This window comes from Diachasmimorpha longicaudata, chromosome 2, assembly GCF_034640455.1.
Source record: "Diachasmimorpha longicaudata isolate KC_UGA_2023 chromosome 2, iyDiaLong2, whole genome shotgun sequence".
NCBI lineage: Eukaryota > Metazoa > Arthropoda > Insecta > Hymenoptera > Braconidae > Diachasmimorpha > Diachasmimorpha longicaudata.
Genome location: NC_087226.1, coordinates 372,492 through 389,108, shown reverse-complemented (window position 1 = coordinate 389,108; position 16,617 = coordinate 372,492). Strand labels below are relative to the sequence as shown.

Here is a 16,617-nt window from a genome sequence, read left to right as displayed (position 1 = left end):
TTTTTTTCAGTGGGGAAACAAAATGGTTCTTTAGGGAAGACCAATAATATAAAAAGTCGTTTTAAATTATAATTAATGCTTTTTACATGCAGAGGTGGAAAGAGAATCGAACAAGCGTCTTGCCTTTTCTAGGTTTTTTTCTTATAAGGATTTTCCAGTTCTCGAATAAAGAGATAATGTAGCTACAGGAATATGTATTGTAGGGCTATGAATATGAAATTCTGTGAATTCGGTATTTTTATGAACTCTTGAAAAATACAAAATTTAATGTGCAGGCAGTCCCCTGACATTCGCCCAAACTTGTGTCCGCAAATGAAGCAGCCCAAACAGCCGTCACGCGGCGCTCCGGACAATGTTCTCGCAAAGAGGATTGACTGAAGTAGAGGCTCAGTTCTGGAGGTTGTAGTGACGCCAGCGGTATCGTAGTACCTCACCCCAGAAGAGACAGGGCGCCACACGCAATACTGGGTTGTCTGTCCGTCAGCCGACTCAACAATTCTTCAATAACGTTTCCACTGTCAAAGGGATTAGTTAAAAATGGAGGTGTAGTCCTCTGCGTCCCACGACGAAGGATATGAGGATGCTACATTTAAAATTAAGGAGATTGGGAAGGCGGCATTCCAATCCCTACTACCGGTTTCAGTTCTACCAATTTTTTTTCAACTTTTTAACACAACAATCGACAGGTTTCTTGATTCGCAGTTTCGAGGAAATTCTTAAATGAGAATTTTGTGTAGTAAGATAGGGATTAAGAATGATTTGCAATTAAAAACGGGCAGACACTCCAGTATTGCGTGTGGCGCCCTGCGTTGTCTGGGGTGAGGTACTACGATGCCGCTTGTATCACTCAATCCCCCAGAACTGAGTCTCTACTTCAGTCAATCCTCTTTGATGTACTGCTATGTTAGAGCTATAAGAAAAGAATCTGTCGGTGCTAGCACCGACTGAACCGAAGCCTACGGGACAACACCGCTCAGGAAGACGAGTTGAGCGTAAGCAGAAGATGGTACATCCAGAGCTGCCTGATGAATTACACCTGTAGCGCATAATTATTTATATTTAAAACTTTGAAAACTGATACCAAATATTAATTCGGTCGTGAAGTGGTAAACTAGGATAAGTGCAGAAATCCGAATTTTTCAGGAGAGCTGAAAAACGATTTGCAGCATTGTAAGGAGGATTTTCACGCATCTAATGATGGATATTTATTTATTGCTCCAGTATTTGTTAATAACGATGGCACCAAGACTTTGTACTAGATTTGATGCCTAATTCACGCACTTATCCTCACTGTCATGATTGGCAACAAAAGATAAGTCAACTTATCTTCCTCGGCAATAAAAATGGAAAGAGATATGTTGACTTATCCTCTAGTTGTTGTCGGGATCATAATGAATTACTAAATTCCGTCGCATTGTGTACGAAACATTTTATTTATGTATTTATTAGACTGCATTTTCAATTGTATTACACTGATCATATCTACCCCTTTTTAATCATTGTCTTCACTTGATGAGATAATGTCTGGATCCGTTAGTCTTCATTTTCTTGTACATTTTCACCGTAACGACGTTTGCACTCGGACAATTCACATACAACTGACCTCCCCCCGTAAGGAGGGATATTGTATAGCAATGAAATCATTCGTAACACATAATTTTATTGGTCCTTGGCTGTGGGTGGTCGTGTACGCAATGGACAGGGGTAGTAGAATTTTGTTATAGTTATAGGGGATTTGCAATTTTTCACGTAAATTATTGAGTGTCGGTTGTTTTATACCCAAGTAATATTGGTAGTAGAGAAGAGAAAAAACTCGATAGAGCTGATATTCTCTCTCCTGCTTTTTTGGCGCTGACTCTATTTATTTTGTAAACATTGCCCGTTTTTTATGGCGGGTTATAATTCGTGGTTGATGATAATATTTTATTACCCTCAACCAGATTGGTAGATCTCATTGAGTGGGAGATGAACCGATTGAACTACTGTCCCGGAATCCCCAACGAATTATTGTTGATTTGTTTGAATAAATAATTTATTCAAACAATCAACTTCAAGGCGCTCGAAACAGACGTGGTTCAAACAATGCAGCAAGTCGTGTAGAAATAGTAAGATAAGTCAACTTATCCTTTCCCAGCAACTCAGCCTCGGAGGATATGTCAACTTATCTTCATTTGCGCTGTCATAATGTCACTTATCCTCCTCATTTTTGTTCGATACTGGCACCAAAAATTGATTTTCAGCTAAATCCTTTTGCGAGGACCTCCGGAACAATGTTATGCTTCAATTTAAACAAAAAACCCATTTTCAAAAAAAATGCACTTATCCTAGTTTACCACTTCACGACCGAATTAATAAATAAGTTGGTGTTGCTGTTCTATGATCTACGAGTTAGGCTCTTAACGAGTAGAGTATTGAAATACCTACAGTGCTCTCACTCACGAACAAATGCGCAATTCATCTTTCCCATCCAACAGCTTTTCTCCATCGTTCACTCAATTTTTTTGGCATCAGAAATAAAAGCAATCATTATGCATAACTTTGGTATGCGCGTTTGCATCGCGGAAAAGGGACGGAATCAGATGACTACTAGCACTGCCCTTAGACGGCTTCAATAGCTGGGACAGAAAATACAGCAAAGAGACATAGGGCTAGTGTCAGGAGGTTAGTTCCAGGACAGTGGCGCTGAATGCGATTTAGGAGTTAGAAAGTTATGAAAAGTCAGAAACTTATTACATGACGATGAGAATTTCTCACTTTAGTTAAATTTACAAAGTAATATGAATACTCGCTGGCAAAATCTATTGCACTTGATTGCATTTCACTTATTACACCAGGGGAACATCAAAAGTATCGGATTTTTCGCAATAGCTGCGTTACAAACAAATAATCCATCAAGTTTTCCAGGTTTAAACAATCTTTTTGGAAAACTTGACACGTTCTTTTGTTTACCGAAAACATAAGGAAAAGATTGGATTAATTTTGAACCTCAAGCGGTGTTCAAAGGATATTTTTTAAACAAATTTTCTATTCATTCTTTTATCTCTATTTTCTAAATCCCAGAAGTAATTTCAATCTGTCAATTACAATTGGTGATAAATCTGGTTTCACAGTTCTCTATTATAGATATATATGAAGGGAGTTGGGGTTTTAACTGACTCAACTATCAATTATTAAATATTCATCAAAAATAAATTTATTGCGTGAAAGATGTATACAAATCAGAGGTTGAATTTAGACTGCCCAATCTGTTGCTGGTTAGTCGCGATAATATTCGGGTCGAGTGTTTGAGTCTATCGGTGTACCACAATACTTGTGCATAACAGTAAAGATTTAAGAGAATCTGAGTATCTACGGAAATCCCAAAGAGGAAACATCGAGATCCAAGAATCAGTTTTGAGCTTGCCCTTGAAAACCAAATATCCTTGCCCCTTAATCCAAAAAATTAATTATAAAGTGCAAACCGTTGGTGTGAAAATGATGAAAATTATCCCTAATATTTTTGTTTAATAAAATTAGAAGTTTGAGCGAATTGTGGTAAATTCATTTAATCCCATTTCTTAAACATTGAATGAAGTTACCCTCGGGTAACTTGTCGTTGGCAATCGTTACCGTAGTGGAAATTGACGTATCAGCAGAATAAACATGGGCCTCACAACCCCAGAGAAGGGTCATCGATTATTTCTTAGAGACTATCGGGTCAATTACCCGGTACAATGATCAATACAGAAATATCTGCCTTCACTTTTTGAATCTAATTGAATAATAACAGAAAGCAGAAATAACCAGAAAAATCATTTCAAGTAATTCTAATGGATTGTTAGGATCAGCCCAAAAAGAATTTGGTTTGGCAACAGACAAGTTGTTGCGTATCAAATCAGGCAAAGTCATGATTTTCTTTTGGAAATGAAATTATTTAACTTATGTATGAGAATTTTCCTTAATATTCATCCAAATAGTTTTTCTCCCCAACCAGATTTAGTAAAACTTTATGAGGACCGATTTTACTATTTTAGACAAACAATAAAATCTAAAATTCTTTCTATCATCCTTCCTCAACTGTGGACCGTTTAAATCATTTAATGGAGATAATCTTCACTACTTTCTCAATTGCTACATTATTTTTTAATTCGTTCTCCCATGGGCCTATGGTTAGTCGGTGCCATTATTGCCCTTTATTCCTACATTTATTGCATTTGACTCTCCTTGATTCTTCCAGACAGATGTTTTTTGGAGGAATCCTCTCCAAAGGACACTAACCTTTCTCTCTCTCTCTCTCTACTTGCACCTCGCCAATCAAATGGCATTTCTAGAGATTTTCCTTTTCCATTTTTTCCATCCCTTCTACTTTTCTTCCCAAGTTGTCTCCATAATTTATCCTACTCCTCAGTATCATCCCAACCGCCCAGATAGTCACCTCATCGAAGGCCTCCAGTCTGATTATCACTGTATACAGTAAATTCAATAGTTGAAAGAAATCGTGAGTGCGATTCATCCCCTCTTCACAAAGTCAGCTGCCCAAAGAACACTTCGGCGTGTAGCAGAATACTGCTCTGTGTAGGTCAGAACTCTGGATCGGACTGGTACAACTCCAGAGCGTTCAATCGAACACAGTATTAACCAGAAGTTAACTGCGAAGAAATAGACGAGTATATCTCCATAGAGACATCATAGAACTTCTACTCACCAGTTATTAAAAAGTCGTTTGTTTTTCATTTTTGATGAAATTATCGAGGAGTATATTTTTGGTGTGCTCAGCTTCGTGTAACATTCTACTTCATTATCCCGTCTCTTTTCATTTATTCTGTTTCCATAAAGATGAAATTCGTGGCCCGAAAATAACTCACTGATCACCTTCACTTTTCGTTACTTGAATACAATCATCTTTCTCCTCTCATCAAGTGTCTCGTTCTATTCACCATCGTTTCACCACTCTTCTTCAACCGAGAAATCTGTTTCGCGCATCGGTTTCACGAAGGGAGGGCTGAGTTGCGCGGACACGATCCCTAATAACAGGGTAAAGACGAAGCTAAACAAACATACACGCCCATTGGCATGTCTCGCTGGAGGTTTATGGAATAAAAAAAAAAAAAAAAAAAAGAAGGGGAGAAACTGGAATAAGCAGATAAAAATAGAAAGGGAAAAATGAAATATCTCGCAAAGAGAAATTGGAAAATAAGAGAACGAAGACGAGTCTGGTGTAATCTCACGCAGTTATTTTTGGATGCATGTCTAGTTATATACTAAAAATTTTGTAATGCTCCAGTCTACCACACCGAGTTGTTGAGCATGTGGTAATATCCTGGGGATTCGGGATATGGAGATGCCTCTTGAGTTTTTTCCTCTGAGATGGTCGTTTTACATTGAGAATATAAATCTCCGAGGTCCCTCAAATGTGATTATGGGATATTTACGCTGGATTACATCGAGGCATGCATTTTATGTGGATTACAATCGTTAGAGGGTATCTGAACCAACTTCATGATTTCATATAAATGGAATTCCCCACTGGGTTGACGATGAACTGAATTCCTTGAGACATTCTGGGGGAAGACCCAGGCACGACTAGTCTATAGGTGAACTGATGACCCCTGAAAACCTTGCGAAACCGACGCCTGAGCTTGCAGCATAGACTATTGATAAGGTTATTACAAGAATACAGTGATGAGAAATTGTAATCCAATCGAAAGTCCTTGTCACTAATGGCATTTACACATAACCTCAACGTGACACTCAGTTGTCCTGAATCTTTTTAGTTCTATGTATAAGGATGAGACAATCTTACTTCTAATTATTGTCTCAGAGGTTTCGACAAATAAAATGAAGGTGTAGATGTATATATTAAGCACTTTAACACCAGATAACCCACAGACAGGTCGGCTTCACTTAATATTCCAACTTCCGATGATCATTTAATGATTTCTCGTATTCAATAATATGGAATTTTATTAATCAGAATGAAAAGATATATATAAGATCGGTCACTCAATATTTAACCAATTTCTTTTACATTGTAATTGTTTATTAGTTTCTCTAAAACGAATGCCAGGCGGTTAAAATAAGATTAAACTTGCAAATATTCGCTCAAACTAAAGTTGATTTATAAAACTAGTGTTCATCCAACTTATTCAGGTGAAATGTGGTCGCTATGGACATGAAATACACGTTTTCGTCGTTCAGATTTGTATTTAGCTAATGATACATCCGAATAGTTACATTGCATACGTTATGAAGAATCCGATTTGCAAAAAGCTGTCATTTACTATTGCTGACAAGATCTACTTAGCCGGAATGTTCAACCTTGCAAACCTAACTCTTATTTCTACCTGAGAACAACTCAATGTTTCCGCACGCGAACAACTAGTCAACGCCAGTGTAATGTACGATTAGTGGTGCGTATCAAAAGAATAATATAAAAGTTTTGTAAATGACAAATCCCTCAACAGAATTCTCCATTATCTGGATTGCTTCGCGTCGTAGCATTGGGGCTAGCGAGGAGGTCGATAAATTGGCGCAGGAGGCGATAGAGAATGTGAGGGCCGAATTCGGCATGCCTAAACTGATCTTCGAGTACAATTTACAAGTAAGGAACGCACAAAAAAAAAGTAGAATTGTAGAAGCGGAAGCAAAAAAATAATTGAATACTTCAAACTCTATTCCAAGGACCGTGCAAGACCCTGGTATGGAAAATGCAAGCTCTAGAGAGAGCGTTACCACCCAAGCTAACCATTACCACGTTGCAGCCACCGTGGCTAGGGTGGGGATCACCAATACTCCCAGTTGACCGTGTGGAGCAGAAAGCCAAACTTTTGACCACATCTTGTGGCTCTGCCCCAAGACGAACAACAAAGGCACAAACTTTTAGAGAGACTGAATAAACAACATGTGCCAGGTCCTACAACACAAGGTAAATTTGTAAATCTGACAGATTTTAAAGGGACACATCAAAAGTATCCACTATCAAAATATCATTGAGTGAGATTTTTTTGAAATTTTCTTTTTAAGTCGCCTTTAAAATTTTGGCCATTATTGAAATTCCGATGCATAATCCGAAGGCACCGAGTTTGAATCCGTATTTGGATTATACATTTTTTCAGTAAAATTTTCGTGGACAAACGAAAAAAGTTTCTGGCTCTATTTTGAAGAACAATTTCACTAGGCTGTTGCAGATATTTCTAATGTGAATATTTTTCTTGCAGATATTGTTTCTATGGTTTTTTGACGCAGATATTATAACATGGAGTCGACTTTAAACACATAAAATTAATATGCAGACACCTAAAAGACTGAAATTCAGGTCTGATCCAAGTATTGTGTAACAAGACGATGTAATCGAAATAATATTAAATATTATATGAATGTGTAAATAACCTAATGAACCGTTCGCTGCACTCTGAAACCATATAAACAAAAAACGTCTCATTTGTGGCGAAGAGTTCAATTTAAGTTGAAAATTCCAAAAACAAAGTAATTTCTCAGAGCGCAACTTAATAAATCCCATTTTGCAATTTTTCATGTCTTCTTGGTGGAAAAATTCTCATTACTTTTGACGAGGAAGTACAAAATTTTTAGCTCATCGGTTTATGGAGATAATGCACTGAGAGTAAATTGATCTAACGTGCAATGATTGGAAAATGGCAAAATTCACCACTCCGAGGTATATATTTTTCACCTTATTGTGTTTTGAGATAGGAAAGAAATGAAAAAATCGGATGAGTGAAGATATTTGATTAACATGTCATTCCTAGAACTGTTATTCTGAAATTATTATTTCGACGGCCTCCAATCCAATAAACTGGCAATTTATCAGAGGATGACGTAAACGAATTTTCATATACCATCGAGAGTTGAGAAGTGGCTGTTCTCCGCAACCTACTGCACGGACTGGAATTGGTCGTATTGAAAAGCAGCAAGGTGAGGTCAAGCATGGTCATGCAACAATATGACTTTTCGGTTTTCTAAATAATTTTCTCCCATCAGGTATGCGCCGATAAATGACACCTTCCACACCAAGCAAATCAACCCTCATGCTCTGGAAATTACATACCAATTAGTTCAACCATTTGAGTGGTGGGAGTGAAATACTTTTTTACCATTTTTGAGAATATTTTGTGTTGAATTTTTTCGTTCTTGCAAAGAGAAGAATTTTCCGGAAAACATCGAAACGGTTGAATTTTGCCAAAAGTGGGTTCCTTCTATAAAAATATTCAATTTCATGAATAATTTTGATTACATTTACTTGAAGATGGTCAGTTAGGCATCGGCGAAAAAATTGACATGGATTGGAAAATGGAGAATAAAATTGACGCAACGGAGTTTGACGGGGACAGTGAGATGAAGAAATACGCGACAAGAACTTTGCTTTTCCTCCAACTTTTTTTTTCATCATATAGAACTTTTGTTTGGCCCTCTTTTTTATTTCTATTCATTTTTCAAAAATCCTCAGAGCATACCACTATACAATACTTATTCTCAGCCCTTTTTTTAGAAAAATTTATGTACGGTTATGCAGAACCTCATCAACACTGAATGTACTGGGATTGGAATAATGAATTTCATTGATTTCTATTTTATTTTCACGTTTTATTTTAAATCCGTGCAAAAGTAAAATAATCACCGGATTTGTTTTCTCATAGTATTCCCCACCATTGGTGATTTCAACGAAAAGATATTTTCAACATAGGGAATACTTGTCTACGGACTTTAATCTTTTTCCCGCCTATTGAAAATAGTGAAAAAATTGCAGGAACATAAAAAAGCTTTCGATTTCTCCGTCAGGAACATTAAAGAAAGCGGAAAAAAGGACTCTTCTCTCATTTCACGTCAGTCAAAATATACGTGACTTTTCTCACCCAAGTTTTACGATACCCCAGGGAGTGGTCATGCTTCAAATAGAATAAAAATTCAGGAGAGGGGTTTGCAATTTCATTGAGAGTGCAGGAGCACCGTAAGTGGGCACTGTCAATTACACCCAACATACCACTAAAAGAAAAATATCTGAAGCATTAAAAGCAGAAAGTTCTTGAGTAAAAGCGTGAAAAATACTGGAAGATGAAAGTCTCTGAACACCAGTAATCTACCTCAGACATAGAAGGCGAAGCGGTGACAGATTGCAATTTATCGTGGGAATGAGATTGCCTAGTAGGCTTGTACAGACTACAAACCCCTTCACGTTTACGAAATTAACTAGAGTTGGAGACCGATGAGAATAAAAATAAAAGGCGTGAGAAAGAAGGGCGAAGGGGCGATATGGCGGGCGTCGAACGTGGTTTCACCCAGGGTGGTCTAATCTCGGAATAAGAGATGCAACCCAACTACGTTTCGATTGAATCAGCGACCTTAAAGGGAGAATTGTTGGAGGGTATACCGGAGAGACTCGGATGCTTCAAATTTCGAGAGTTATGCACAGCCTGCAAATTTCTTTGGATTCTTCATTTTAAATTTACCTTAAATGTGCACCATAAATCGAGGCTTATTATTCGTTGTGTCTGGAGTTGTTTAAATCGATCGAAGAAATAATAGTTTTGCACTGTTGAGATGTTTTTGTCATTTTATAAATACTGGATTTACCGGTAACATAAAGCTTCGAGGAGATTGATCACGAGAAGAACGTCTGGTTTGTATTGCGATCTGCTGATAATAATATCACAACGTAGAGAGTGTGAAAAAGTCCTCATTGTACACGGAGTGAGAAATCTTCGTAAAAATTTAAAGTCTAATGGGAGGCGAGGAGATGGACGCTCAACAGCTCATGTAATAAGTCCCATGATGGAGTTCAACGTTGGCAAGAATCGGATATATTCGCCGCTTATCGTTAACCAATAACAATGAGTTACCGAAAAATGGCTGCACGGAACAATGAAAAATGAAGGAAGGCGCAATTAAATAAACTGATTTAGATAGAAACTTTTAAAGGATTTCCATCAATTTTTCATTTAAAGTCAAATAAAAAATGACAGGCCATCAAATTTTATAGTGCTGTTTCGTAAATGTTACGAAGGTATATATCATTAATTACAAAATGTATGGTATTGATAGGAAGTTCTATGGGCGAATAAAACAAATTTTAATGTTCTAGTATTTTGCATTTCGATTCTAGTGCCCAGAACAGTAATTTTTCTGTGAGCTTTCTCTCCGTCTATGGCTAAGACTAAAACATTAATGAAAATTACAGAAGTGGAATTCTTCCTCAATACTCGATATGATAACCATTGGGGAGAAAATCCAGATGTATTCCCCATCTACAACTAAGAGAGAGAAAGAGACGGCGGTGGAGACATTACTTATGTGAATTGAGAATAAAAATGAGAATTGGCATGAACGGAGAAAAAAGTCCGAGAAATTTTGTGAGAAGTTTAAGTTGCGTTGTAAAATGAATTCCCTTATACTTGACTTTCATTAAGTAAAGATAATGTTGTCATTATATAAAAATTTATCAAATATTCGAATACAACCAGTAAAATGCAACATGATCTCAAATGCCGACAAAAATCCATTTTCATGGCCATATCTGTACCGTGTTATTTATCAGATACTAAATAGCAACTTACTTATACGTAGTTACGACTGATGCTACACCAGTCATGAATTTTATGTTATAAGAAATTTAATAATACGAATGAGTTTGCAATTGACAGCATATTTTTGATGACTTTTGTGGTCGGATTCCGAGCTATTTACGATAAGTCGAACATTTTCCAAGCCTTTAAAACATACTGGCATATTTTTCGAAAAATATTAGCTTTACTTGGAAAAAAAATACTCGGCTTTAAACAAATGTCTAGTAAATCTATCATTTCAAAAATATTCTATTTACAAGTGTCATCGCAACAGTGGAACAGAATTGCCAATGGAACATAAGATGAGCTTTACTTCAATTTCATAAAGGCCATGATTATTGTTTCTCTTAAATTGAGTCTAGTCGTCGCGGTAGATGGTGGTTTCACAGTTTTTACCTATTCTTCAAGAGTTGTCAACAAATTAAAATTAATAATTCCACTGGAAATACTCAACGATTCAGTATCATCTGTGATGAAACTCATGAATTTTGCCAGGATGAGATCACTTTGAACGTGTATTCCTACATCCCTTACCATCTTCCGCCCTGCCTCTCCCACGTCTCCAGAGATTTCTCTAACTTTTTTTTCCACATCCTGAAATTCTTTGGTAGCTGTTGTGAGAGTTTGCTCTGCAACAGGGTGGATGATCGGTTCCTCGGTGCCTCGGCGCCAGTAGCTCCGAATCCTCCTCTGGCTTCTTCATTGTTGAATTTTTAAAATCGTTTTCCATCGTGCTTTCGGCCTCTAATCGCGGCTCAAATAGAGTGAAGAAAGCGTAAAAGGTAGTGAGTTAAGTAAAAGTCGGTGTAAAAAAAAAGAAGACATTTGTAACGTCAAAGGAATAATGAATACAAAAATATATTAAAAAAATGAATAGCTAATTAAAGGCTAAAGCTGGACTTGAAGCAGTTTCAATGTGTTATATTAGCTTTCTAATTTAGAAAAACCATCGTGACGAGTGACAAGTACAGGTAATCCGGATAACAGCCCTGAACTCCAAGCTTCTCTTCTAAGCATAAGAAAAAGAAAAGAAAGAAAAGATGAAGATGACTAATGCAAATCACTAATATCACTACCACTAAGTAATCAAACGGTTGATTTCAAAATTTTATATGTTTACGACTGATCACGAGTTGATACACCACCTCTACTTGTGCTACATAAAGCATTGGCAAGATCAATACTCGAATACGGACTATTCATCGACATTCTTTATGGGAAAATTCATTTAGACAAATTGGAAAAGTTTCAATCCATGGTTATCCGTTTGGCGATGGACTATAGCAACTCGACCCCAATCAGTGTCATAGTGGCGGAAAGTAAACTTCCAACTGTACATTCACACTCTACAGTGAAAAAAAATTATTTCAGCCGAAGATTAACACTCTTGACAGAAAAAAATATAATTTTGGAATGTATTTCAGCACGCTGTTCTTTACTAGTAGTCCAAGGTCGTTTCAAACATTAGAGTTACGTTGGACAATCTCATGATTATAGTGTACATGACATTCTCAGAAATCCTTCATTATTTCTCTAAGTTTCCCAATTTAAGATTCTCCTAGGTCAATTAATTCAGAATAATTACAAATATCAATAATCATTATGGAATCTTTATCTAAGGTCATTTCTAAAATCGTAATTATTTATCTCATTATAAGTCCCATGCCTGGAACGGCCTATCATTGTAGTTGGAAACAGCTGGCCTGAAGGTAGACGTTTTCAAAGAAATTCTTTCTTCCGTTAATAAGACAAACTCTATTAATAAGAGAAATGGTGTCTTCTGTTGATAGTTACCCCGGTAGGAATTGCCGAGCATTGACAACAGGACCAAGCGTGATCGACTCTCAACTGCCTGCCATTTCCAAAGATGGGCCTGACCTCAACTGATGGTAATGCAATGTAGGGCCAACGTTATTTCGATAGGTCAACCTTGAAGCCCGGTGGTTCGCCAAGTTCATAGCCAAGTTCATAGAACTTTCTAGAGTGATTCTGACTTCAACCAGTGGTCATGCCAATGGAGTCATAAAGGTGGGAAAAGTGATTGGACTCGACTATTTTTTATTTTTATTTGAAAAATCAATTGTTTTATGTTGATGGTTGATTAATTTCAAGTTGATTACGCAATACGGACTTGTTTATACATTATCTTCAAGGCTTGTTAAAAATCTGCCGATTTTTATAACAATGTTGTAAATGGAGAATGAAATAAAAATGTAGTAATTTTGATTTCCCGTCAATCCAATTTTAAGATTTAGTTAACGGCAGGGTTTGGTTTAGGTTAGCTTAAATCACGCTCACTTTATCCTATAGGTTTTGTGCTGGGCCTCACCCTTGGGACAAACCGAACGTTTCAAGCTTGGTGCGATATTTCACCACCAGCATATCCTACACTAGGGCCAAGCTATGACGCCAGTATAGAAATAGCCTTGGCTTGCTTTGGTCCAAGCCTTGTCCAGGGTTGGTCCAATTGTTATTTTCTACCTAGGTACAAACCATATCAGCGATACGATATTTTTGCCCAGAATACTAGTGGCAAGTATTTCTACACGGAGAGGACAGTCTGTGACAGCTCCTGTGCTGGGCCCTAGAATCGAGGTGCAACATGTTAGAATACTGCAATGTCTTTAAGTCACACATTAAGGGGTTATTCTCATGTGAGCACTTCAAAAAATCGATTTTTTTTTTTTTTATATTTTGACAGTAAAACCTATTGAAAACATGCTGTGAAAAATTCAGACCGAAATTCATAGTATTTGATAAGTTACAGCTCATAGTCGCCGACGTGTCGTAAGCGATTGTCTACCAGGCTTTCGACTTTAAACGCGTTTTTCTCGAATCATCATTTTCTGAAACGGTCAAGGTCCTACAAGAAAAAGTATTCAACCGATTGCTTTAAAATTTACATATGTTCTTCTACTCATTTATAGTTATCGTCCCTACCACAATTGTTTATTTTCGACAATATCTTCATATTTTTTTTAAACGATTTCTAACGAAAAAGAAGGAGATTTTCGTGATTTTTTTTTTTGAAGTTCGATATTTTTTTTTGTTTTTAATGAAATTGATTATATTTGGTAGGGACGATAGCCACAGATCTACTGAATAATAATCCATTTGATTTTTTTATGTCAGACAACATGAACAGCCGCTATCACCTTGACCAGTGAACTACCTTTTTTTGTTGGGGACTACTTTGACTTAAAAAAAATATATGTTAAAAAAGTAAAAAACGAAAAAAAAAAATTTTTTCGTATATTTCAAAATACAAATAAAAATATATTGAAAAATCAACATGATTGAAGTTTGTTGTCGCATAAAAAAAAAATTCCGAAAAAGTGGTAAAATATAGGCGTTCACATGAGAATAACCCCTTAAAAGTTCTATCAATGCCATAAATTTTTGTAATTAAGGATATGTGACTTTGTGAAAATTACTAAACAGCACTACAAAATTTCAAAGTCCATCATTTTTTATTTGACAAATGAAAAATTAATAGAAATCTTTTAAAAACTCATATGTAGATCAGTTTATTTTATTGGGGTTTGCTTGATTTTTTACTGCAACACACAGCAATTTTTCGGTCACTCATTGTGATTGGTGAGCGATGAGCGCCGAACGTAGTCGATCATTACCGACGTTGGACTTGGTTATGGGAAATGTTGCATGCGACTTTCAAATTTTCGTAAACTTCAGGTCTGCAGTTTGCGCGGAGATTGTAAAGCAGCACTATACAAATTTCATATTATTGTCTCCGTTTAAGCACCCAAAATATTAGGAAACATTAAGGAAGGCTTATGTAGGGACTAAGAATTTCTGTCTTTTTATTTATGTTTTCGTATTTTTTATACGAGAGTGTTTGTACCCATTGTGTTTTGGTTCTGGGTAGAATAGCGATAAGTTTTAAGAGAGTCTAGTTTAGTTTTCGCAAGAGTGTGTATTTAGAAATTTAAGTGTCAAATATCGACGAATGTTTGGGTCACCCAATGTGGAACGCATTAAAGCGTGAACAGGGTCAGGAGTGCAGGAGTGTGGTCCTGAGTGTGAATGCACTCATTGTTTAGGACAAAGATTGCCTTAATTTTATAAATGAGACCTTTGTGTAATTAGTTTTAAGAGAGGGACATAAAGGACAGAAACAACTGGATTTTTTGGAAGAGAGATCGGTGAGGAGTTTAGTTTGTCGCGAGATTTCGAAGGAATGACACCGAACACATCACAACCTCATTTTTACGTTTCTTTTATATTTTTTCTGTATAAGTTTTTTAATAAAGATAATTGTTACTTTATAATTCATAAAATACTCTAACCTATGATCCTACACTTATATTTAGGAAAATCGGTCTAGGATAATAACAGAAAATGTGTTATGTATATCTATTGAAAAGAAAGGATTAATATGAAGAATGATTTCTGCGGAGTAGAGTAAACGAGATGGTTTAAATACTTCATATTAATAAAAAAATGATATATTCATTGAAAATTCTTGTGCCAAATTGTCCATCATGACTTTAAAAAATCCATATTAGGGGTTTGAAAAGTAATTGTTCGCTTTGCATTCGGCTTTCTTTCTGCAGTTTTTAACATTTTTTTATTATTTTAAAATGATGTAGCTTATATAATGACTAATTTACATTATTATTAACATTACAATATCTCTTTGACATTTTTTCTTATAGCCTAATTTGATGTAGATTTGTCAGCTATAGTCTTTCACATATTTACAAATAAGTTTGGTATATGTTCGCGTGCAGTTCGGTCCTTCTGCAGTTGTGACTACTGTAGTTTTTTGATATTGAAATAATGTTGAAAATTCATTTTAGCTAATTTCCGAGCAAATTCCCATAATGTTACATTGTAAACTGTTCTTACTCCACTATTAAAGCATCCAAATCGTCCGAAAACCTCAAACCTCGAGGAGAATAAATAAAAAAAAAGCAATCTCTCTTCTCCTGCTTGTTCATCTCAAAAAATGATGTGGTGTCGACGTGGTCCGTTACAAAATGTATACCACCCATCATCGCAGTAACTGGATGTGCATTGTTCACGAGTACACATTGGATGAAGAGAAAACGAGCGTGTGCATTTGGCCCTCCATCTCCCTCGTACCATTATGAAATTCCAATGGAAGTAAAAAAAACCTAACCAGTAGAAGGGTGGGAGAAGCCTTGCAAAGTATGACGAGAACAAGGACAAAGAAAAGACAGTGAAAAAAATCGAAATAAGAGGGTGAGTATTTTTTAACGGGCGTAAAAAAGACGTAAGGGATGAAGGAAGGCAACAACGGCCAATGCACATAAGCGAAGGAGCGGTAGATTATGAGGTGAGGTATTCTGGTTTGTGGGCACAGTCACTGCCTGCAGCCCACAATTATGATAATAGCCCTTGAGTCCCTGACTCTTGTTAGGCCAAAGTACAGCCAACCTCTTTTATCTATCCCCACCAGTTTTTACCTTTTTACCTTTACTTTCAGCTCCTCTTCTTTCTTACTTGCACTCACTACGATTTGAATCTGAAAAAAATTTCCAATGTCATCACGGCATCCTGTCCTTTTTTCAACACCAAAGAAACTCACTCGAGAATTCCTCAGCCTCTTTGCATTCCCTTAATTCTTTGAAATTCTGGCAAAAGTTAAAAGATATGAAAATACCCACGAGTGTTAAACCGTACGCTGAGGACACAAATTTTTCACGTCAATGACTTCCCCTGCCTTTATCTTTTTACGAGAGAAACTGCCTCCTCAATTTATCATTTCTGTTTTACTTGTTCACCTCTTTCTCACAACGTCTCACCTGTGAATGTACGCTCTAGTGATTTACGAAACAGGAATTTCAATAAAGTTTTTTCCTCTGAAATTTTTTGCCAAGTTTTTTTCCACAGTATAAACGGAGTTGGATGGAAGGAAGTATTTCTTCAGGAGACTTATCCCTTTTTTTCGTTTGACTCAATGTTTTTTTTAATCCGTTCGATATCATTTGGCACTCTATGCAATCAATATTCTGTTTATATTTACTTTCACGTATCTATATAAATTAAGAAAAGTTTAATTAGTCAATTAGGCAAT

General features: G+C 36.4%; 1 long non-coding RNA gene across 1 annotated transcript; it reads left to right on the top strand.

Annotated features, from left to right (window-relative positions):
* The first annotated feature begins 6,055 nt into the window (after positions 1-6,055).
* On the top strand, positions 6,056-10,414 carry LOC135171194 (uncharacterized). The gene is made up of 5 exons (XR_010300508.1): positions 6,056-6,580; positions 6,661-6,904; positions 7,556-7,654; positions 7,746-7,911; positions 7,978-10,414. It is a non-coding gene; the product is annotated as an uncharacterized LOC135171194 (long non-coding RNA).
* The last annotated feature ends 6,203 nt before the right edge of the window (positions 10,415-16,617 follow it).